At 47.1% G+C, this 24,181-nt stretch overlaps 1 long non-coding RNA gene and 1 pseudogene across 2 annotated transcripts in view; one reads left to right on the top strand and one right to left on the bottom strand.

Moving 5' to 3' along the window:
* LOC147361580 (uncharacterized) overlaps window positions 1-24,181 on the bottom strand; it is a 292,159-nt gene that overhangs the window by 5,118 nt on the left and 262,860 nt on the right. The gene's annotated exons all lie outside the window — the stretch shown is intronic.
* LOC147361581 (E3 ubiquitin-protein ligase RNF146-B pseudogene) overlaps window positions 1-24,181 on the top strand; it is a 44,994-nt pseudogene that overhangs the window by 596 nt on the left and 20,217 nt on the right. The window contains exon 2 of the transcript XR_015138499.1: window positions 2,414-2,558. The product of XR_015138499.1 is annotated as an E3 ubiquitin-protein ligase RNF146-B pseudogene (transcript). The remainder of the gene's footprint in view (window positions 1-2,413; window positions 2,559-24,181) is intronic.

Here is a 24,181-nt window from a genome sequence, read left to right as displayed (position 1 = left end):
GCCGACAGCCCACGTGGACCGGGCACAGCTGACAACCCTGAGCCTGGATGCATGTCCTTCCGCAGATGAACCCTGATGAACCCACAGCCCCGACCAGCACCTCGACTGTAACCTTGTGTGAGGCCCTGGAGGGAAGGCCTGGGGGAGCCAAGGCCAGACTCCTGGCCCATGTGAACCCTCAGGCGGGGAGCACGTGTTGTGCTGTGTCAGCGGGTGTGCGGCAGTGCTGCTCTGCAGTAACACGTGCTACAGATTCACAGCCAGGGTGCCGCCTACATGTGCCTGACACAAACACCACCCACCCAGCACGTCCACAGCACTTGAACCACCCCTTGGCAGGAATTCCAGGGGCTCATAAACACACATTTTCGGTGCTCAGCATCACTCATATCATGCCATCACAAGGGAAAGCCACAACGAGACATGCTACATGCCTACAAGGCTAAAAGGAGTAAGACCGCCAATTCTGAGCATGGACGAGGATGTGAAGCAAACACTGAATTCTTGGGAAGTATTGCTTAAGAGTTTTAAAAGAGCAGCCACTTTGGAAAACCTTTCGGCAGTTTTTACTAACAAACCAAGCATCTGCGCCAGGGTTCCACAAATGACAACCCATGTGCCAAATCCAGCCTGCCACCTGCTTTTTAAATGAAATTCCATTCATGACGTGCAGAGCCTGAAGTATTTATCTGGTTCTTTACAGAAAAAGCGTGTGCTGATCCCTGGTCTACACTATGTCTCAACAAGGCTCTTCCGCAAAATGCATGTTCGAGGGAGTTTATTTAAGTTTTATACTTTAACAGCTTCAAGCCAGGAAGGGAACAAAACCGAAATTCCCACCAAGAAAATTCCCATATATTCACATATGGAGTACTTTACAGCAATTAAAAGGAGCAAAGTATTGGTAGATGTAACATATATGATGCTCTCACAGGTTGAGCAAAAGACACCAGACACAAAAGAGAACCATGTAGTTCCATTTACATGAAATTCAAGAACTAGTAAAAATATCTGACAGAAACTGGCACAATGGAAACTGCTGGTGGTGGGGTACAAGGTGCCTAGGGGAGTCTTCTGTAGCACTGCAAAGTCAACGTCGTGACCAGTGCGTAGACACTGGTTACCATGGCCCTCAATTAGAAACTGCATTGTCTCCTACTGAAGAATATCTGGAAAGTGCAACAAAATTTAACCAGACATTGAAAAAGCAGGCACGTTCCCAGCATTTAGAAGGCAACTACTCTCAGGATTTTTCTTTACTTTTTTCTGGTCTTTTTTTCCTTTTAACGGTTTCAAACCTACTGAGAAGTTGCAAAAACAAAACAGCCCTTTCACCCAAGTTCCCCCTTACCACTATGTATTCTGGGATGTATGCCTCCCTACCTCCAAACAAGAATGCTCTCCTCCACTGCCACAGGGCTTCCTTTTAAAACAAGACTGTCTGAAATTAACCAGAACCCCAAATGGTACTTGATCATTTTTCTGACGATGCACAGTGACTCAACATTAACTAGTATTTAACCGGAGCTAGGAGGGGAGGGAGCCCCCACCCACAGGCTGCGTCTCACAAGAGTACACATGGGTGGGGACAGGGCATTTGTCCTAACTGCAAGACCAAATGTTAAGTTTTGGTCTCTGGTTTGATTTCAACATTGCATTTGGTGGCGAGCAGCGTTACTGGTGCAGAAAGGCTCTGGAGGATGCTGACCGCAGTGCACGCCCATGGCCCTTCTGTTCTGGAGGCTGCAGACTGGCTCCTAAGCAGTGTTTTGTCAAACATTCTCTTCAGGCCCTTCTGTAGGAGTATAAAATAGTCCCCACACGCCACAGCCCTCAGGTCACATCTGCTTTACAGGGTGTCTCAAGGGTGACAATCCTAAAGACCCTAAAGGAAATCAACCTTGAATATTCACTGGAAGAACTGATGCTGAACCTGACGCTCCAATACTTGGGCCACCTGATGCAAAGAACTGACTCATTTGAAAAGACCCTGATGCTGGGAAAGATTGAAAGCAGAGAAGGGGACGACAAAGGATGAGATGGTTGGATGGCATCACTAACTCAATGGACATGAGCTTGAGCAAGCTCTGGGAGATGGTGATGGACAGGGAAGCTTAGCATGCTACAGTCCATGGGGTCACAAAGAGTCGGACATGACTGAGTGACTGAACAACAACAGCAACAAGGGTCACAGGCTTTTGTTCATCCTCCAATAGGGTCTCAGTATTAGGGAACCATCAGAGAGGTCAATGTCAGTCGCCATAAGTGAGAAAGGAGTCTTTGGGCAAGGGGTGTTTCAAGGGCCCACTCTTCTGATCATCAAATGATACAGAAAGCCCTGAAAGCCAGATGAGGTGTGTATCTGTGGACTGGTTGGGAGGTGGTAATTTGCCATAATTATCTTGCCCTGTAGTATCAAAAAGCCCGAGAGCAAGTGGCTGTCTGCCAACCCGAGCCGCGCCAGCATGGGGAGTGGGGACGACTGGACACCTTCGGGGCAGATTTCCTTGTTGGAGAGACTGGCTCTGCCCAATGGCTCTTTCACTGACAGCACGATTGTTTGTGTGGCTGAAGTCCTTCTGTGCCCACTTTACATATTTCATGTTCAACATTGGCCTCAAATTCTCTACCAGGGTACTGGCCGCACTGTAAGTGGGTCTCACAGCTGCTGGACAGCACTGCCCATTTTAATTCAGACGCTCAAATATTTCTAGATTTGGCCTGTGGGGGCCCCCTTCAGGCTGGCTCTTAGTCTTTTTGTTCTTATAATTCTTGGAACCTTTTTGCATTTTCTGGCAAAAAAAAAAAAAAAAATTGTACTCTTCCTAATCCACTGATGGGATCAGCTATTTCTCTGAGGAGCTCTGGTTCTTTTTGTGAAGGAGGACATTTAGAAGACAAGTCTGATCTGAGCACTCAAGTGTGCTCATTGCTACTGGGTTTCCATTGCTTCTAGGCCTGGCCAGCAGACGGAGATGAAAATACACACCTGTACACAGATACAGACATAGATAAAAACATCCACATACCCACAACACCTGTAACTGTTTCTATATCTATCTGTACATGTATGTATCAACCATTCTGGAGCTGACACCAATACATCTAATTCTGATTCAATACTAGTGTTATTTCTAGCCTTGCTCTTTTCCATGTTGGTGAACCCCCTCTCAGATCTGATCAGAAGACTTTTTTTCAACTGAAGTTTAAGTCGGTGGGAGGACAGTCAAACATGTGAGCCTGGGTACCAGTGAGGAAACAGACACCACACGGGAGTAGATCATCAGTGGCTTTCTGTAACTAGTTTATGCATAGCTCAGCTTGTCTAAGCAGAACAGTTGCTGAGTCCATAAAGGCTCGGTCACTCTTGTTGCACAGACTGAAGTGGGATGTGGTAGGACCCAGGTGTGGGCATTGGCAATAGCAATGCCAGGACCCAGGAGGTAAAGAGAGGTAAGCTCCCACCCCCTGCTGCCGGGAGCCACCACGAGAGATCCCACCCATGACAAAGGTCATGCAGAGAGGACCTGACAGGCAAAGGCAGATCAGGACTTGAGGGACTCCCCTGGACCTGCTCGAGCATCTACCCCAAAACCAGAATCTGTCTGTCTACTGTTTATTATATCATGCCTTTCACCAACTCTTCTGACATTAACAGGGGGCTATCCCTGATCACCTTTCTCTGAAGGAAATCAACTTAGAGCTCTAGTTAATAAGTCTCCTGGGCATAATAGGAGTGTTTCAATTCAAACCTCTCAGATGGCTTTCTAACTTGCCTGACAGGTTTATCCGGACTCTTACAACTATGCATGTGATTGTTTACAGCCTCCCAACCACGAGAGGCACGGGAAGCTTAAGATATTCTAACAGTATAGAGCTTCTCAGGGAGTTAAAAATTATTAGAATAGAACTGGTGGAGGATTTCATTGTTGAGCCAATGCTTGCTGCCAAGTTTCCATATCCCTTACCCATTGTGTCCTTGTGCGTATATTAATTAATATAGTTGGTATACAGGAAAAATAGGTAGTAGCCTTGATGTTAACAACTTTAGACCCTCGAGGTAATAAATTCCTTCCTTGTTACACCCCACACCTTTGCCCTATAGGAATGCAACTTTATCCAGTGCTTTCGGGGAGTGGCGCCAAACTTTAGAAAAATCACCTTTGTAGAAAAAAACTTTTCTGGTTGATCAACCTTTATCAGAGGAAAAAATGTTAACAGGCCTCCTGGCCAGAAGATGATGTAAATCACCTAAAGCCTTTTGCATACGATAGGTTTGCAGAAAGAAAGCCTGGTCTCAATAAGGGTCAAGGACTGCTGACCTTGCATGACTCTGCACCCCCCTATTATCCTCTATGTACAACTGAGGATATAAAAGTTCCTTTTAAAAATAAAGTTGCAGGCCTTGCTCACCAAAGCTTGGTCTCCCCGTGTCATTCTTTCTTTCTTTCTTTTTCTCTCTTTCTTTCTCTCTTTTTCTTTCAGGATGACTCCTTGGAGCACAGGGGCCCTCTGAGTTCACTTTTTTTTGCCTGGGCTTCTAAGACCTGATCGGGAAGGCGCCCTGTGTCTTCACCAGGGAGAGGGCATCCTGTGTCCTCACCCCACCAAGAGGGCACCTGAGGCCTCCGTGAACAGAGCAAGTTCCATGTCAGGAGCTTTATTGGCTTTCTGTGTAAACCAAGGAAGATCAAGCATCTTTCTCTCCCCTTTACTTTTAACTCTTTCTCTCTCGCTGACGCCATCATCCTGAAGGTATCCCTGGATCCTGCTGGGGCTGGACCCCAGCACCCTGCTCCTGAAGGAAGTGATTCTTCACACTCAGTCTCCAGCCTAACATTGGAAGGCTCCAGACTGTACTGGCCTACAAGGGGTAGGCCTGTTCCTGGCACTCTGGGGGCCTCCTGCAGCATCTGGCAGCTTGTTTCAAGATTAAGTTTATCGGCAGACCCCTACCTCCTCTTCAGGCAGCCAGAGCCTGACTCCTCTGCTCTCCAAGGGGCATCATGGTGAGGAGGCTGGATTGCTAGGGTCACATTCCAGAATCTAAACCAGAGACAGCAGTGATTAGCCTGCTGCTAGAGCTTGGCTCACAGACATTTTGTTTAAGCCATTTTTTTTTTCTTTTTAATTCTGAGTCTTCAAATAAAAATCAGATTTCTGACTTCTCTTGAAAAATATGAAGATGTGACAACAAGGGCCCCACGTGCTTATGCATGGACCCTCAGCTCGAATTGAGGAGGGGCACGTTTCCCCAGGGCTCCACGTGCCCCTGCCAGGTCTCCTCCCATTGCCCTTCACCGTGGGAGAGTCTTCTCTGCATGGCTGATGCGGATTGCTGCATCAAAGGGTGTGGGAGTGTCTCTTGCTTTGTGTCTGCCTTGATTCCACAGTCTTGTTTCAGGGCCACCTTGAGCCCACCAACATTCTGGAAAGCAGAAGCCCAGCACCCCACAGCTGAGGCCAACTTTGGGCCAGTTGGGAGAGATGAAGCCAGGAAGAATGGTGGTGTACACCAAGACTGGACTTCAAGTTCATTTTTGAGACCAACGTGGAAAAGAAACCAGGCTCGCACAGCATATCAAACTGCCCAATCCCCCATGTACCCAGTTAGCACAGGAAGCACAAAGAGCTGAGGGACATAGAGAGGTAGGCTGAAGCCGCACTGTTTGCTTTTCTGGGTGCACACCTGACCCCATTTCCCAGACAGCCCTCTGGTCAGAGGGGGGTCATGTGAGAGCCAGGCAGACACCCTTGTGGATCGCAGTGATGGACACAACCTCCTAGCCTCGCCCTTACTCCTCCTCCCTCTCCCCACCTTCCACTCAAAAGCTCTTTCTTTGACTAAGGAGTCACAGATTCAGCAGAAGATTCTGAGGTCTGGAGGATGGATGAGCTGCGGGTGAGGAGGAGCCCAGGTCCCCGCCATGATCATGCAGAGCAGAAATTTCCTGCTCTACCTCCTCATTGGACTCCAATGAGAGCAAGAAATAAAATGTCTATGGTTTTAAGCCATTGAGATTTGGGGTTAACTGTTAAAATAGTGTGTCCTGACTAGTAACACTGGCCTTGACTAGTACACAGAGATTAAGGGTTTAACCAAGGTACTTTCAGAAAGTTCAGTTTCTTTTGTGGTCAAACTTCTCAAATAAATGTTACATAACCAAATACTTTCAAATTGCTTCCATCTAATCATAGCCTTTTTACCAATAATCTGGTTTGTGTTTCTGTGGTGCACTTGCCAGAAATTTTAACTGCCAGATCCAAAATACTTTCCAGCTCTCATTTTACTTGTGCTCCTGTGGTATTGGACACTGTCAACCACACTCTTTTTCCCAAAGCTCCTCCTGCATCTCTCCCCACGCCCAAGAGGTGGGCTGTTCCATCCTCCAACTCCACCACCACTTACTAGCATGTGACCCTGGGCATGTCTTGGGTTTCACTTGGCTCACTCACTTGGGGGCTTCACTTGAGAATTCCATAAGATAATGTGCTGCCGCTCACTGAATGAACGCAACGAGTAAATGGTGTGAAAGCCCACTGAATGTTAGCTGCTGTCACTGTTATTAATCACACAGTGTCTTTGCTTTTCTTCTCCTGTCTCCTCCTCTGTAAAATGTTTTGGTTCTTTTTTCTCCTCTCTGCTCCCTGACTGCCGGCTTTTCCAAACTTACTATCTCGAATCTTTTCACATCTCCTTTCTCCTCTGTGACTGACAAGTTTTTTATGTCAGGTTCTGAATGTTCTACCAAGTTTTATTTCCAGTCTGGGTTCCCTATACCTCTTCCATCATGGGTCATCAAAACAATCACACATGCAGAATAGACACACACAGAACAGACGGGATTCAGTGCTTTCCTCTGGGCACACCCCCATCAGAGACTGGATCTGTAAGGAAGACTCCTCGCAGACCTGAACTGTCATGTGAATGGCACCCCACTCCAGTACTCTTGCCTGGAAAATCCCATGGACGGAGGAGCCTGGTGGGCTGCAGTCCATGGGGTCAAGACTGAGCGACTTCACTTTCACTTTTCACTTTCAGGCATTGGAGAAGGAAATGGCAACCCACTCCAGTGTTCTTGCCTGGAGAATCCCAGGGACAGCAGAGCCTGGTGGGCTGCCGTCTATGGGGTCACAAGGAGTCGGACACGACTGAAGTGACTTAGTAGCAGCAGCAGCAGCAGGTGACCCAGCCATGGCACAGCCCGATGATCTGGCAGAGGTTCCTGAGAGGACTGTGGCTGCTCACTAACTTCCAACACCTTCCTACCCTTCTGGGTTCATGACTCGTGGTCCCCCTAGTCATCTCTCCCAAATGCAGCCCATTCAACGATTATTTCAGTTGACTTATTTTTCTTTAGAATGGATATTCCCAGGGTATGAGCCACACAATATCTGACTTAAAAGATACTTCTCAAAAGGAGACTAAAAATTAATTTAAAAAACAAAACAACCAACCCTGTTGGGAATTCCCAGAGCACGTCAGGAAGCCAACGGGCTTGGGGAAGCCGGCTGTGGAGAGACCTGGGGCTTGGGTTAGCTCAGCTGCCTCCAAGCTCACGTGCACACTGGGCTGAGCCCATTCTGTGAAGTTCCCTCGGCTGCCATGGGAGGGGGCTCAATGGGAGCAGAGAGGAAGGAGCCCCCATTGCCTGGAGCCCCCCGCCCCCAGGGGCAACTGGGGGATCAATCAAGCCAGAAAGGGAGGAGCCAGCTCCCTGAGAAGCCATGAGGTCTGTGTGGTGTCCCAGGAATTAAGACATCTGAGAGGTTTCACAGAGATCGGCTGGTCAGCTACACAAAGTGATAATATGTCTAAGAGTGTGTTCATTCGTAGGGCAAGTCCATTCTAAGAGAGTTTTCTGGATTACTGGCACCTACCTAAGGGTTTTGTGTTGGACAAGTCCTGCTAAGATCAGTTAGTAGCAGTGAACAAGAACAGACACGGTTCCAGCTTTTGTGACCGAGGGACTGGAGGGGCTGGGGGTACCCACAGCAAATGGAGACCTAGGAGGGACAGCCAAGAGGGACAGGCACGTGCCTCTGGGCTGAGGGACTGAGAGCATGGAGCAGGAGCTGGTGGGGAATTAGGTGGTTCCGAGTCCCTTAGGATAGCTCTCAAAACAGAAGAAGAATGCTCGAGAAACTGCCCAAGAGGGAGCCCCGGGCATGTGAACTAAGTAGAGAACCCTCAGAGGAATCCTGCCTCTTGTTCATGGGTTCATGGGGGTGACTCTGGGAAACAGTGCTGGAGTGAGCTGCTTCCTGTCACTCAGATTCCATAGGAATAAACAAACTTGGCACCTTTAAAGAAGCGCTTTCAAAATGTTTTGAAAGGAAATGCTGGGCTGGGCGGGGGGGGTGGCAGGAATCTCTGTGCCCACTAAAGCTCAGCAGGAGGATGGCGTGTGCATGGGTTGGAGCCCTCAATGGGATGACTGTGGTGAATTACAAGGCTATCTGCCCCGTGGCCATGGGCGAAGGCCGTGGAGCAGAGAGCGCACAGTGGATGTCCAAGACCCGGGAGCAACGAGCAGACTTGCTTTGTTTAACCTACGCAGTGTTAACAGAAAACCGAGGAAGTTGCCAACATTTAAAAATAGGGGGATGTAGCATAAAACATGGATTTTTAGCTTCTTTTGAGAAAATGGAGAGTCTGAGCAAATAAATTGGCTGCACATATGGAGCTGTGTATTTCTACACCATGGCAGATTCATCCATTGATATCACCTGCATGGCCCTTGCAGAGACCTGAGTTGGTAACCTTTTGCTATGGCAACTGATCATTCAAGCAGGTACTTTTTTTTTTTTTTGGCTGAGAATAAACAGATTCTGGGGCTTCCCTGGTAGCTCAGCTGGTAAAGAATCTGCCTGCAGTGCAGAAGACCCCGGTTCAATTCCTGGGTCAAGATCCCCTGGAGGAGGGATAGGCTACCCACTCTAATTTTCTTGTCTGGAGAATCCCCCTTACACAGAATAAATAGAATGCTTGGGGCTGGCCTTGTCTCTGTCCACACTGGTTCCTTGCAATATCCAGAGTCTCTCTGTTGCTTCTGCCAGATCTCTGCTTGTGCCCTTTTGGCCATGCTGAACTACATTTCCCGGAATCCTCCTTTCCCCATGCTTCCTGTCAGCTCAGCTCTGAGGAGATTCTCTCCACAGTTGGAGGACAGGAGGGGGCAGCCATTTTGTAACACACACACACTTTCCAATCTGTTGATCCATCTTTCTGGCCTGAAGCAGCAATGTGATCTGCAACTGCTCTCCCGCCCACCTCCCCACCCCTTCCCTATCCTGGAAACTTCTTCCATGTTCTCTGACTCCTGGGTAAGCTGTCCTTGATGAAGGACCTTGGCCTCTGCAGGATACTCGTTACCTAGGTCAGAGGCAACAAAACCCAACGTGGGTGAGCTAGTCCTTGTGCCCGTGGGGTTCCAGCCTACTCATGACCTTCCTTCCTGACCACCAGCTTGGAGCTCTGGACTCTACAGCAATAGACATGGAGACAACTTTGCAGAGACTACTTACTGAACCACCATGAGTATGTAAGCCAAGTCCCTTGAATAAATCCACATGTATTTATGTCTAATTAGTTTTGCCTCTCTGAGAAAACCTTGATGACACTACACAATACTGTTCGCTGTTGCTCTCCCAGGGCACAAGCCTTTATCAAGGCTGGAGTCCCAGGGTCTGGGACAGGGCCTGCCGACATATATACCTATAGCCTCTCCTCGATAAGGCCCTGTGTTACCCAGTCACCTTCCCAGAGACGTGCCATGCTGTTCTGTGCAGCTCCCCACCAAGGCAGGATCTATGACTTGAGCCCCTTTCTTCGTCTGGTAGGGATCCCACTGCATGACTCTGTCCCATCGCCTTCACCCTGGAGTATCTAATGACACTTCTCCAGTGATCGCAAACAACAGGAAGAAGCCTTGACTTCAGGCCACTTCTGCTTTTAACCTCACTGAGGAAAGCCAGTGCAACCTCTTACTTCCACGGAGTTGAGAGGTCTGTGTGCGAGGAAAAAAATAAAGGGAAACAGCATAAACACTCCAATAATTATCCAGCACTAAAGATGTGGATGGAGATGTGTTCCTTTGCTGGTGGTTCCTAAAGCCAGCTAGTCATTCCCAAATTATACACCTGCTAGGGTTGGGAACAGGGAATCCGTTTGTAATTTAAAAAGCTCTGTCAAATGGTTCTCTTATGCACAGATGAATGAAAAGTAACTGTCTTCTACCATATTATCCATATTCAATGCCAATTCTCTGAGTGGAACATTTTGATGGCAGTGGATAGCAGATAACAATAATTACCCTAAACTAGGATCTGGTATGTTGGCTACTCCATATGGCTAAATATGCATTTGAGTGAGTTCTGGAAGCTATGAGAGGCAGTATCTTATCCAATATTCTTATGTAATTGGGAGACAACCCCATGTGTGGGAGAACACAGCACTGGGGATTCTAATCAAATGAATACATTTTAGGGTTAGGTCTAGACATCACTGGGGCTGCACCTCACAGACTTGAGGGGAGGGGGCCAGAGTTGGGGGCAGCCTCACTTTTGCCTTTGTGCCTCCTGGTGCAGAGGGGAGGAAGCATTCTTGCAGCTGTGGGTCAGACTGCATGGAGCTGCCCTGGCAGAATTCTAAGAGGCTAGGGGAGTTTCAGTTCACTGGGGAAAAGAAACACAAAAGAAACAGGCAGAAGCATGACGATGGTGATGGAGACTGGTAAAAAAGTAAAGCCTGTCTGGAACACTGCACTGAGCTGGGTTTCAGCAATAGCATGCCTGATGGACACGAGAGCCACAGGGCTACGTGCAACAGTCAACTGGCCAGAGAGACCTTCTCTGTGAAGCAATGGAGTTGCCAAGGGAGGTTGTCCAGAGGAGGTTGTAGGAAATAGAAGACAGAATAACTAAAGATAAAAAGGTTGAAATTGACAGAAATAAGAATGTCCCCCAGTCTTATGCTAAAACACATTTGAAGAGGGAGTCCAATGAAGTCTTTACAAAGAGATGATTGAGTCCGTGCTGCATTCTGGGAACTTTCCCCCAAACTTTCTTTGATAAGCCAACACCATCACCTAGTGCTGAGAGCTCCAGAGAAGAAAGCCCCACAGTGTGTGGGCGCCAGACCCCAGCCCTGACGGGCGCCTGCACAGTGGGCTGGAGACAACTACTCACACAGGAGATGGAACTCGAGAAACTAGTTTCTAAACTAATACTGTCTCATCCGAGGAGGCTCCTATGAGCACCAAAGAGGGACTAGACACTTCTGTGAAATCCGTGTAATAACAGGAATTTGGGGTGGGGGGGAGCTCATTTTGGGTATCCAATTTATTGAATTCAGCTTCTTGCCAAGGAAGCTGGTCTCAAAAGAAAAGCCATTTTCTAGGTGGGCTTTTTAAAGGAATGTTCTCTGCAAGTCCCTGCAACAGCAAGGGTAGGAAGCTATGTGTAAAGATGCCTTTAATCACCTGCTACACTGGCTAAAAACCAGTAGAACTCCCTGGAAACAGTCTCCGACATGAAAGAGATGGTTGAGAAAGAAGGCTCTCCTGCTCCAGTGCTACCTGGAAGCTGAGTCACAGCCATGAACATTGGTGAGCAGGCAGAAGAAATCAAGAGCTTAATTCTACTGGCCTGGAGGTTATACATTAGTGGTCAATTAACACAGCTCTGTTGATTACAGAGCCAGCAGAATCGTGGCTTACCTCTGCCTCTGAAAGTACTGAGAAAACACACAAAGTTTTCTCCCCCAAGGTTTATTTACCATATGCTAGTGCTGCCTCTTGGCTTCCCCTCTGCATAACTGACAAAGCCTAAGCCTGGCTGTTTAAGACGTTTAACAAGTTAGCGATGAGAGGTCAGGACAAGGGAAGTGGGTCTGGTGCAGACTGGCTATGGGAGGGAGCCCAGTGGGCCCTGAGGAAGTGCTGAGTCAGCCCAGTGACTTTTGTAGTTCGCAAAAGTTACACCTCTATGGGCAAGTTGAATTTTGTTGAGGGCTAATTTTGAAAATGATAATGAATTCTTAACTGAGAATGTATTGGCAAGTGGCATTTAGGATTTACTTAAATAGCCAACTTGCTGGGTGCTTAAAATACTGTGCAGTAACCTTCCACATCAACTAGCCAGTTTCCTGCCAGCAGGGAATCATCATGGGTGCCCAAACCAGACTCGGTGTCCTGGGGGCACACAGCGCCAAAGTTTAATTTCCCAAGAAGAACGCTTCGGTGTGGAAAGAACTTGTAGTGAAAAGTGAAATGACAATTCCTTGACTGCTTCAGAATCTCCACAATGACTATGAAAAGTGTACACAGCTGATCCTTGAATCACGCAACAGAAGATCATCCAAATTTTTATTCTGTTTTTTCCTCTTAGAATTGAGTATTTGTGCAAAAAAGCATGGTTTATGCCAATAAGAGAAGTTTTGAGAAAGCCTCTTCCCCACCTTTTTGAAACCCCGGCTGAAATCTCTTCCCTTGCCGCAGATGGTAGAGACAAGGCTCAAGTCTATCAAACTCCACTCCATGTCTTGCCTGACATCCCTGCTCTGTTTCTGTCTGCAGAGTCAGGAAAATGTCTAATGTTTAATATCTGAATACAATATTTGATGTGTACACAGTAGAAGTATTCAAACCTCGAACCAGTATTGAAACCAAAAGACAATGGTTTCTTGATCACAGACTTGGAAATGAATGTAAACTCTATTTTTTGTGAAGTGTGTTTTAAAAACTCCTGCCCCAAGATCACTGTTCAATGGGATCAACTGTCAAATTTATTCTAGTACAAGACCAAAAAAAGGAGAAGCCTGTCTAGTTACGGGAGGAGGTGTGACAGCGGCTTTAAGGCTGTATTCTATGTTAAACTATATGATACTGTTCTTAAAAGAATCTATAAAAATTGCTGGGCAGCTTTCTCAACAAAAGGTGTGTACAACAAAAGGGAGGAAAGCAGGGCCCCCAAATAAGGCTCTTAAATTTTTGGTAAAGAGAGGGGAGAACTAGTATTCTGTTAATATTCAAAAAGAACCTCGTTTCAATAGTCTTCACCTGACATGATACTTATTTTCCTCAAAAAAAAATAAAGTCCCTTTTTGAATTGTCTTCCTGCATATATTTTTACAAACATTGTTTTCTTCATCTCTGTGATGTTTTCCTGTTTCATTTAGCGACTTCTGCAGCATGGATTAGATGTTAACTTACTATATTAATGTGTGAGAGGAAAAAAATTATTTAGTACATGGGAACTTTAATGAACAAATGTTTATTTTCTTTAAGTTTTGGAGTATAATTGTGTTTGGTGTTTTTTGGTTGTTCATAAAAAGGAAATTAAGTCTCATTCTTCTAAATATTAAGGAAGAAACTGTTACAGATGCAAACTTCAGAAAAATAATGGGGGAGGGCAGAAGCACCAGAATATTTACTAAAGTATATTTTTTCTTTGTTGCTGTTTTAATAGTGGCAAGAACTGGGCAGGACTCAGGAAGTTCTAGAAGATGTAATAAATTTTACTTTAAAATGAGAATGTGATTTTTTTTTTTTTTTGGTATGCTACTTTTGATAAAACTTAAGTGATTTGCAGGACGGTGGTGGTGGTGGTGGTGGTGGGGTGATGGATATATCTAGTTTCAATTCCCATTATCTTTATCAATTGTTCCAGACATAGGTGAGGATTAGCTGGGTTAAGGGTCCAAGGTTAAGTCAAGGTTACAGTGTCCTGATTTGAGGCAGAGCTGTGGATCAGACTGAGACCTCAGTCAGAGAAACTGCCTCAGCAGTCAGTCTCTGAGTCACTCTTGAATTTTAAAGTGCCCCAGAGTTTTTTATTTTTTGAGTATTTTGATGGAGTACTGATAATTTATATATTCAGTGTGTTTTAATCAATCCCAGTCATTCTTTTTGATGCTCACAGTGTCCCAGATTTAATCACTGGGGGCCCTTCAACTGGCTACTGTTCATTTGGCATTACCATTAGTATCAGGGTACTTCTGTGCTTTCCAGAACAAAGCTCACTTTCTTCACTCCCTATCCCAGACCTGTAATCAGTAAATTCTTGTTTAGTAGCATGAGAATACAACACTATTTTGAAACCAAACTCGACACCAATGGGAAGCCAAAGGAGACAGGGCATCATCAGGTGACGTATGCTCGTTAAAACGTTAAACTCGAATCTGGGTGAGGTTTTAGCACCTTCTTCCAGTTTACTAGAAATGCAGGGAGCAGGAAATAAGAGTTAAATAACATGGGGATGAAAGCAGCAGACAAATCCAGACTCTTAGGCCACCTATCAGATGTGTGGCCTGGTTTCTTCAACAAGTCAATGTCACAAACAATGTGGGGAAGACTGTCGCAGATTTGAAGAGACTTAAAACATGCAAACACGGGGTCGTTACTTGAATTCCATTTTCCAAGAAAAACTATAAAGCCATTCTGGGAGTTGCTGGGGAACTTTAATATAGATTCACAATTAGATGATACTAGACAATTATTAATTTTTTGAAGTATAACAATGGTATTGTGATTGTTCAGCTAAATATTTTTTGGTAATACAGGCCAAAATGTTTAAGGGTAAATTTAATGACATCTGTAACTTAAAGTGCTATATAACTATATATTACACATTTAGGAAGAAGATATGGTAAATTCAACAACTGTTGAAGGAATATTGGACCTAGGTGATTTATTGCACTATTTTCCTTTTCCATAGAGTTACTTTTTTTTTTAACTGCTAAAAAAAAGTTTTAAAAAAGGGATATAACAAACTCCCAGCCTTTGGGACACAGGAAGCTTCTTGCTCCTGAGAACATCATGCCAAAGTTTCTTCCTGCCTTTCCTGCCCAGGAGATGGTACAACCAGGCTTCCCAGCCTCCAAGTCAGAGGTCTTTCTCATCTCCTCTTCCTTCTTCAACCTTTTCATTCAACAAGTACTACACTTTTTTTCCAATTACCTTTTCCAAATATACTGTGGATCTGCCCCACCCGTGGCCACTATCCCAGGGTAGCCCAGGACTGACCTCCCTCCTCAGTGATCATCTGCTCCTCACATCAGTTTAACTCAGAGCCATCTTTGTAAAGTGCAACTCCAACTGCACTGCCTCTCGGTGACTCCCCATTGCTTAGAGGATAAAGTCCAAGCCCCTAGCATGGTGTGCACTGCCGCACCTCCCAGCCCTGCTCCAGCGACATGGAGCTGGGCTTGTGTGGTCCCCTCTTTTGATGCCCTTTGCGTCCTCCTCTGCCCCTGGCCAGCTCCTCATGGGCATCCTGGAATTCCTGACGGCAGGAGTCCTCCTTCCCCAGGACAGCTCCTCAGACCCCCCTGCTACCTCACTGGGCTGCAAAATCCCCCATAATAGCATGTTTACACTGCTGTTACTGTATCTGCTCGCAACTGTCTGAGGCGGTGGGTGTGTAGGGACTGGAGCCAAAGTGCCCTGCTACCCACCTATCCTTGTGTGACCCTGGGCAAGTAACTTAGCCCTTTCATGCCTGCCACCTGGTCTACAGAGTCAGGGTCGTAATACCAGAACCTAACTTACACAGTGCTGAGCATGAAGGGAGCCCAGACGTGTCAATCTTGGCAAACAGTGCCTGGTCCATTACAAGCACTCAATAAGTGTCAGCTATTAGTATTATCTCCACTGTGTTCCTGTTGTTCCTGTCTTCTCACTCCACGGTGAGCTCCGTGAGATGAGAGGTGGTGGTTTATAGATACTGCCATGTGCCAGGCATGGTGTTAAGTGCCTGCACCTCATTTAATAATCCTCACAGATGAGCTGAGTGCCAATCCTTTCTCCCCGCTCCTGTCTACCCCTCCTTTCCTGCCTCCTTCCTTGCCCCCCGCCCCTCCCTCCTTCCCCTTGCCCTTCCTTCCTTCCTTGCATACACATTTTAGTGGCTTGTGTGTGCTGTCGGGAGCCAGCACGGGAGTCCCCACCCATGACAAGGTCATGCGGGAGAACTCTGATGGGCAAGGCGAGTCAGAGCTTGAGGGGGCCCCCCCACTGGACCTGCCTGAGCGTCTACCCCAAAACCAAAATCTGTCTGTTTTACTATTTTACGACTTTCACCAACTCTTCCGACATTAACGAGGGGCTATCCCCGACCACCTTTTTCTGTAAGAAAATCAACTTAAAACTCTAGTTAATAAGTCTCCTGGGCATAATAGGAGTGTTTCAATTTAAACCCCTCTGATGACTTTCTAGCTTGCCTGACAGGTTTGTTCAGATTCACAGCCTCCCAACCATGAGAGGCACGGGAAGCTTAAGATTTTCAATGCAGAGCTTCTCAGAGAGTTAAAATTGTTAGAATAGAACTAGTAGAGGATTTATTTGTTGAGCTAATGTTTGCTGCCAAGTTTCCATATCCCTTACCTACTGTGTCCCTGGGAGTGTATTGATTAATATAGTTGGTGTATAGAAATGTAAGTAGTAGCTTTAATGTTTGTAACCTTGGACCCTTGAGTTAATTCTTTTCTTGTTATAGCCCACCACACTTTTGCCCTATGGGAATGCAACTTTATCTAATGCTTTCGGAGGTGGCACCTGACTTTAGAATAATCACCTTTAGAGAAAAATAAGTTTTCGGAAGAAAGGGTCATAAAATGTTTAACAGGCCTCCTGGCCAGAAGATGATGTAAATCACCTAAAACGTTTGCATATGATAAGTTTGTAGAAAGAAAGCCTGGCTTCGATAAGGATCAAGGACTACTGACCCTGCATGACTCTACCTCTTCCCCCATTATCCTCTATGCACAACTTAAGGTATAAAAACTACTTTGGAAAATTAAGTGCGGGCCTTGCTCACTGAAGCTTGGTCTCCCCATGTCGTTCTTTCTCTTTCCTTTTCCTTTTCAGGCTGATATCCCCTGGAGTGCAGGGGCCCTCTGCGTTCACTTTCCTGCCTGGGCTTCTAAGACCCACTCGAGAAGGTGCCCAGGGTGGGGCACCTTCCGCGATTCGAGAGGGTGCCTGCGGCCTACGTGAACAGAGCAAGTCCCGTGCTGGGGCTTTACTGGCTTTCTGCGTAAACCAAGGAATATCAGCCTCTCTTCTCTCCTCTATTTTCTTAACTGCAAAATTCTTTCCTTATCTCTATCTATCCTTTTAATCGCCGACGCCGTCCTCCCGAGGGAACCCCTGGATCCAGCTGAGGCTGGACCCCGACAGTGTGCAGTCTTTCCTAGTGTACAGATGAAGACACTGAGGTACAGGAAGGATAAGGAGCCTCTCCACAAGCACCTGAGCCAGTTGCACGCAGCCCCTGGGCTGGGCTGCACTGCCTAACTCAGAGGTTGGTGTGTGCACCACTGGACCAAATGTTCTTTGCACCCACAGCACATAGCATGTTGACGGCTACTCACTGCTCACTAAGTGTTTGTGAAATGAACGAATGAATGGTTAGTAAACTAAGTTACAACAAGGAAAAGAGGAACATAGGGAACTCAGGTTTGCGGGTGGGCACGATAAGCTCTGAACATGTAGGTGAGAAGCCTGCCCAGGAGATATCGGGGAAGCCCAGGCTCAATGGCAAACCATGGTGGAGTGGAGGCTCAAGAGGGGACCAGTGAGGACATGCGTGCCCTGTCCTTCAAAAGGCAGTCCCGCATTTTATTGAGAATTCACCTTAAACTGAAAAATCTGGACAAATATTCATTGAGGTGAATATTCCCTTGTGGTTGTTGTGGAATTGTCAGCATTTTGGGGTGGCTCCCTTCTTATCTAACTCCATAATTCCTCAAAGATTACTCCAAGATGACGTCAAAAAATAATTCCTTGAAGATTACTCCAAGATGATGTTTAAAAATTCCCTCATGATTTTAGCTCTTCTGAGCAAGGATTTAAAGTAGTTGCTACGAGTTCTCTTATTACTTCCATAGTGGAAAGGCTTCTCTACTACCTTCTCTGGGATTTTTCAGTTTGAAATTCATTCTCTTTGACGGTGTTACTCAAGGGGAAGGCCAGTCTCCACTGGGTGGGGGCGGAAGGCCAAGGTCACATCATCAGGAAGCCTTCCTGAGTGCCCACTCTGGATCAGGCCCCCAGTCTCCATTGCTGTCATGTTAGCCTACACTACACAGTTCTAATAGCATTTTCTTTCTCTGAAATTACCTGAAGTCACAGACACAGTGTTTCCAGTCCCTCCCTCGTGGAATGGAAGCTCTCTGAGAGCCTGGAACATCCTTGCTCACACTACTGGGTGGGTTGGAGGTACCCGATAAAAACTGCTGAACAGATGAAATGGGGACACATGTGGCGTGGAGAAAGGAAGACGCAGAAAGAGGGGTACAAACACACAGGAAAGAGCCCCGACGTGGCCCCATGGGCCACACCTGCTGTTGGGGCTTTAGCTCCTATTTTAATCAAAAATAGAATGCCTTTTACTCCATTATTCTACTGTTTTCTATGCTGCTTCGTCACCGCCGCTGGCCTGTGGGCTCCGAGCCTGGCAGTGCTTCCTAGGTCAGTGTGTCCTGTCACTCATTCACTCGTCCCCTGATTTCACTTGCTCAAGGGGATGGAGTGCGACTCCAGGCTGGGGGTCTGGGAGCTGAGGGTCCTCATGCGGCAGACAAACGAAGAGGGACCACACATCGCAAGGCTTTGACTTCATAATTCTGCTTATTAAGCCTGAAACACCAAAGAAACACTTGCCTTCTCTCATTGGCCTGGAAGGCTCTATTAGAAGCTGTTAGCAACAGGAAAGCGACCCACTCTCTGTGGCCCAACTGCAGCTCCCAAAGAGACCTTCATCAATCTTCTTAGAATTTTTATTTAACTACTTTCAGAAAACATCTCACTGATCAGTCTTTTTTTTAAAAAATGAGGCTAGAAGTTTATATTTCTTTGCATTATAAGTGGAGTAATTTATGTTCCAAATTTGAAATAGGTAACAGTCCAAATTCAATGACAACACTTTCCACTTTTCATGTTCATTGATAAATATTTTTAAAATGTCATTTAAAAAATATGTTATTATTTGGTATAAAAAGACCTGTCATGCTCAAACTATGTGACATATGGGGAAAACATTGATTTCTTTTAAGAGAGCCACTGTTAGTATAAAAAAAAAAAAACCTCTCATTTATTAACCAGATTCCAGAGTATCAGGTGCCTACTTTAAAGACGATATTCACACGTGCTATTTAGAATTCTATGCCTGAAGCGTCCATGAACATTATCATGGAATTATGAGGTCTGTTTCAAAATGCATCCTGTGTGTCCACCATCACCTCCATCTCCTCCACGTGGCCTGCTGTAACCCTGACTCCCACCGCAGCCTCCTCCTCCCCTTCCTCATCTTCGCTCTGGCCACACCACTATGTCCTTGCTCCCATCACCCTCCTCCACCTCCCCCACCTCTTCCCACCTTGTCTGCATACACCACCATCAGCCCCCAGTCCCTCTGCATTTTCCGCCACGTGGACATTCCCTCAGGCGGTGAATCAGGGTCACTCAGCTTTCCTTGCCTGTCGGGGGATGCTGCCTACTAACTCTGTGCTGTTGGTGTGTGCAACCTTCCAGCTTGTGCTATTACACGACCTGCCGACGGACCGGCAGAAGCAGCACAAAGATGGGACAGCGTGATTGGCCGTCTTAGTTACGCAAAGCTTAAATTAAGCTGGCAAATTCTTTCCACGTCGTTTCTTTTTACCTTGTTCTATTCCAAAGGGCTGTACTGTCACATCTAATTGCCTCATTAATATCTGAAAATGGTGTTAATTTCTTACAGAAAAAAAAAGGGCGGGGGTGGAATCATTGGTTTCTTCCAGTTGTTTCATCTATTTTGAGTTTTTTTTTTCCAAACAGCATTCCTAGACTTTCGAGAGCTGACTCTTCACCTTTGACTCCGTATGGTTTCAACGTAAGAGGAATGTGAGGAACAAGAGATCCTGGTGAGCCAGAGTTATCACAGGCAGCTGGAATGCTTGGCTGCACTTCATTATTTTTCACAAAATGACAATTTTTCTTATTCCTTAACATCTGCTAGGGTATAGATTTGTTCTGTAAAACAATGGCAGTTTGACAAATATTGTATATTAATGCATGTCTAAGGAATCTAGAATAATGGCACTGATAGGCCTACCTGCAGGGCAGGAATAGAGATGCAGATGTAGAAAACGAACTTGTGGACACAGAGTGGGAAGTAGCGGGTGGAAAGAATTCACAGAGTAGCACTGACATACATACACTCCCATGTGTAAAATCTAGCTAGTGGGGAGCTGCCGTATAGCGCAGGGAGCCCAGCTCCGCACTCCGTGATGACCTAGGGAGTGGGATGGGGGAGGGAGGCTCAAGAGGCAAGGATATAGGTACACTTACAACTGAGTCACGATGTTGTACAGCAGAAACTAACAACGTTGTAAAGCAATTACACTCCAATTAAAAAATTAAAAAAATAACAATAGCAATTTGAAACATCACCCTCTAAAAAAACGTAGTCATTAATATTTTCTAATGTGAGATCAGAAAGCAGACATGTCATTTCTTCTAAAAAATCACTTAGCTCAAGTTTGGAGTTTTCTGTACCATTTCTTCCAGTCTTAGAGACCCCTCCTTCCACCCCACACAACAGGTCTGTCTGGGAGACTAAACAAATACACACATGCCAGCTTCCAGGGGACAGTCCCTCTGCTGCTCTGACAAGGGCTCGCCCTTCACGAGTCGGCACCTCGAGGTGCCCAGCATGACCCTGGACAGCATCATTTTAGCATCTAGCTCAGTCATCTTGTGGTCCTTTCCAGGGGACATTTTCATTATGTCGGAGGATTTATCACAGCATCAATTTGTCTCTTCTCTAGTTTGTCTACATCACAAGGCTACATGCCCCATGGGGACTCATTATATTCTAGTATCTGGCATGAAAATATTTGTTGAATAGATAAACCATTAGATGCTACGTAGGAATGGCATGCTTCGTTCAGTACCTCTTATGGGCCTCTTGAGATTAGAAAGGAACAGACAATGAAAAGGTGAAGCTATTGGATGATAAGAGTTTCACTGACAAGAGCTCCCATCCCAGAGCAACAAACTAGCACAGTCAGGAAGTTAAGACCGACAGGTCACCAGGCTGGGACTGAACAGCGAGCACTGGAGACACAGCCAGCACCACACTCAGGGATGGCACGGTGAGGCATGACATGCAGCTGGGCACACGGTATCCAAATGGGGCTGGAGGAGCCCCGCAGGGAGGACAGAGAGTCCTCTGACAAGAGCCGCATGGAGGAGAGTCTGATTAACTTACGGTGTCTCCTTCTGCAGCTGAAAAGGTGACTGAGCCTAACTTCAAGTGGCCACAATGGGGATAAAACAGTGGGATAAAAAGGGGCCAGAAATGTACACAGGTCCAGAAACCAAATTAAGGTTAGTACTGCGCATATCCAACTCCAAAGAGATGAATGTCCATGGGAAATGTTCCAAGACAATTCAAAGCACGGCTCTAATCCATCTGGGGGGCACTCTGCAGCCCTGGCTGAGCTCCCGGGGTACTGAGAACGTGCACCTGTCCACCAAATTTCTCCAAAGTGTTCTAGAGACTCTGGGAGATTCTCAGCACCTGTGGTTCAGGAGAGGCTCCAAAGGGGAAATTCTCCCAGGAAGAACCGGGCCAGCCAAGGGTCTGTTCGGAAGACCAGAGTTGCCCCCTCCCCAGAGTTCTCGCCATTCTACTGTCACTATTGTGCTGATTACTCTGTTCTTAGTTAAATCAGGGGAGCAGTGGGACAAAGACAAAAACAAGATCTCATCGGGGTTGGCGATTCAGTGTGACAGCGTGTAGCAACCCTGAGCTCATCTAGAATCAGGCAACCATAGAAGAGAGGAGAAATGTGGAAATATTGTACCTCAGAGCCTTAAGACTTCAAAGCTGCCAGCTTCCCAGGCTCCTCTGGAGATCTGACCCAACTACCTGCTCACCCTGGAGACCCTCCCCCTCGCATCTTGCAGAACCTGCCCTTCTCTCAGTCCTCTTCCTGACCCACGGGCAGCTCATCGCCAGAGCTTGGGACGGGTTCTTCTCACACTGCCTGATAGTCCCACCCCACTACGTCTCTGCCCCAGGGCCCTTTTTTTTCTCTTTTCACTCTATGCTTGGCTGCTGGACAAGCTCATGCATAGCATGACTTCAGCTACCATCTGTATGCTCATGACTCCCCAACGTTTATTTGTTCCTTTCCAGATCTCTGTTCTAGGTTCCTGGCTAAACAGACCGCCCTGTTGAGTGTGCTCCTCAGCCATCTCAAATCCAGAATTTTTCCTGCTTTCTCTCACCACCCAAACCTGTCCCCTCAGCCCCTGGTCTTTCCTGGGAGAAGCCGTGAACGAAGTCACCCGGAACCCATCAGCTTCCATTGTCCGCTCCTTGGCCTAGCATCAAACAGCAAGTTCTCTTGCCTTTGCCCCTGAAATCCATCCCTTCTCAGCCTTTCTACTCCTGGGCTGGTAGAAGTCAGCTTCTTTTCTGGTTGCCAATCTCCATCATAACCCTCTGGCTCCATCTCTGTTGCTACTGTTGTGAATTTTCTATGGGAAAATAGAGGATTGGCTCTCCAGTTTTGCAGAGTTCCCTGGCTACCAGACCCTCTCCTGGGACCTCGTCTTCTCACAGACAGGCTCCCACCACTCTGCCTGCCTTGCCTTCCATTTCCCACACAACATTCCTGCCCTACTATTTTTCTACTTCCTTTGGCATGAAATGCATGTCTACATCAGACCATCACGAACTTGAATGTGAGCAAACATGACTTTTTTTAATACAGAATTCAGCTTTGCTTGAGTTGGCCTGGGCTCCCTCGGGTTACGGCCAAACGCCTTCCCACCAAACTCTGCATCTTCCTTTTCCTGATCGGACTCCCCCGCTTCTGGCTCAGGCTTCCTCTCAGAATTCCAACATCTCCTCAAAGGCCTGGGAACAGGCCTGTGATGAGAGAGCTGTGCTGCTCTCCTCCTCCTCCTCCCCCTGGGGTGGTGCCCCTCCCTCCGCCGGCCTGGGCCATGGAAGAAGCCCTCAGAATAGCCCATCCTCAACACATGTTACTTTTCTGTGAGTTCACAAATCTTTCATTTGAAGGGCTGTCTTCAGCAGTGACAGCCCAGGCTCCCAGGTTCCCACCCTAGTTCATAGACCTGTAGGATGCCCAAGTATCTGAAGGCCACACCCCTCAGAAATGGACCTTTCAGTTTCTCTTTGCAGCTGTTGGTCTGATGGGAATGGAATCCCGGTCCAATCAGAGATGCTCCCATTTGGCTCCCACCCTAGCTCAGGGTCTTGGCTAAGTTCAGGGGTTTTACAAAAGGATCCTCTGGGTCATTCACTTGGAGAGTTCTACTGTGATGTCCACTGTTGCATTGGGCCCACAGCTGCTGGACCACACAGGCTGGGAGTGGAGTGTCCCTGGGGTCCCCCCTTTCACCCCCTTTCTGCTTCATCGGTATGCTGTGTCTCAGCCAAAAAGGAACCAGCTTCAGATTCTTAGCAGTTTTTCGAGGCTGACCAAGGCGACCTTTTTGCTTACTCCTTTCACTCATCCATCTTTTGGGGTCTGGTCACTTCCCGTGGATTCCCCAGGAGATAGGGGCAGGTTCCTGCTTCGTATGGTCCCCTCTTCAGACCTCCCAGAGCTTGACTGGGAAAGTGAGGTCTCTTCCAGAGACCCAAGACCTTGGCCTCACACCCACCACCCCCCCACTCCCTGCCCTCTTTCCGCCTGGGAGAGGTGCCTCCTCTTGTCACTGTGGGGGTGGAGGGCAGTGAGTGGGGAGTCCTGATCCTACCCAGCAGGCTTTCTCCCTAATCTTTTCAAGCCAAAGGCCATTCAATTCCCATAAAGGTCTAGGCTCTTGCAGCTCCAAAGGCAGGAGGAGGACACGCGTCCTCTCAGCCCTCCATGGTCTCCTCTCTTTGCTGAGCGCTGTGGGCCCCGTGTCTCACTGCTGAGCAGCGTCAGCCTGGGGACGGCCCTGCATCCTGGCCCTTTGCTGCCTCTGGAGGGTTGTGATGCCAGGCCCACGAACGGCACGCAGGCTGGAGGATCACAGGTCAGGTCCTCCCTTGGAAGGGACGCACGTCCTAATGCTTGACCTCTGTTGCCTTACAACCTTGAGCCAGGACTAAGGGAGCATGTGCATCATCTAAGGAACCCGTTTCAGGATCCAATTCAAGAGCTGGTCTT

This window comes from Bos grunniens, chromosome 12 (assembly GCF_055505025.1).
Source record: "Bos grunniens cultivar Pamir isolate PY7600 chromosome 12, Bosgru_T2T1.0, whole genome shotgun sequence".
In the NCBI taxonomy this organism is placed as follows: Eukaryota; Metazoa; Chordata; class Mammalia; order Artiodactyla; family Bovidae; genus Bos; species Bos grunniens.
This window is presented reverse-complemented; position numbering and strand designations above follow the sequence as displayed.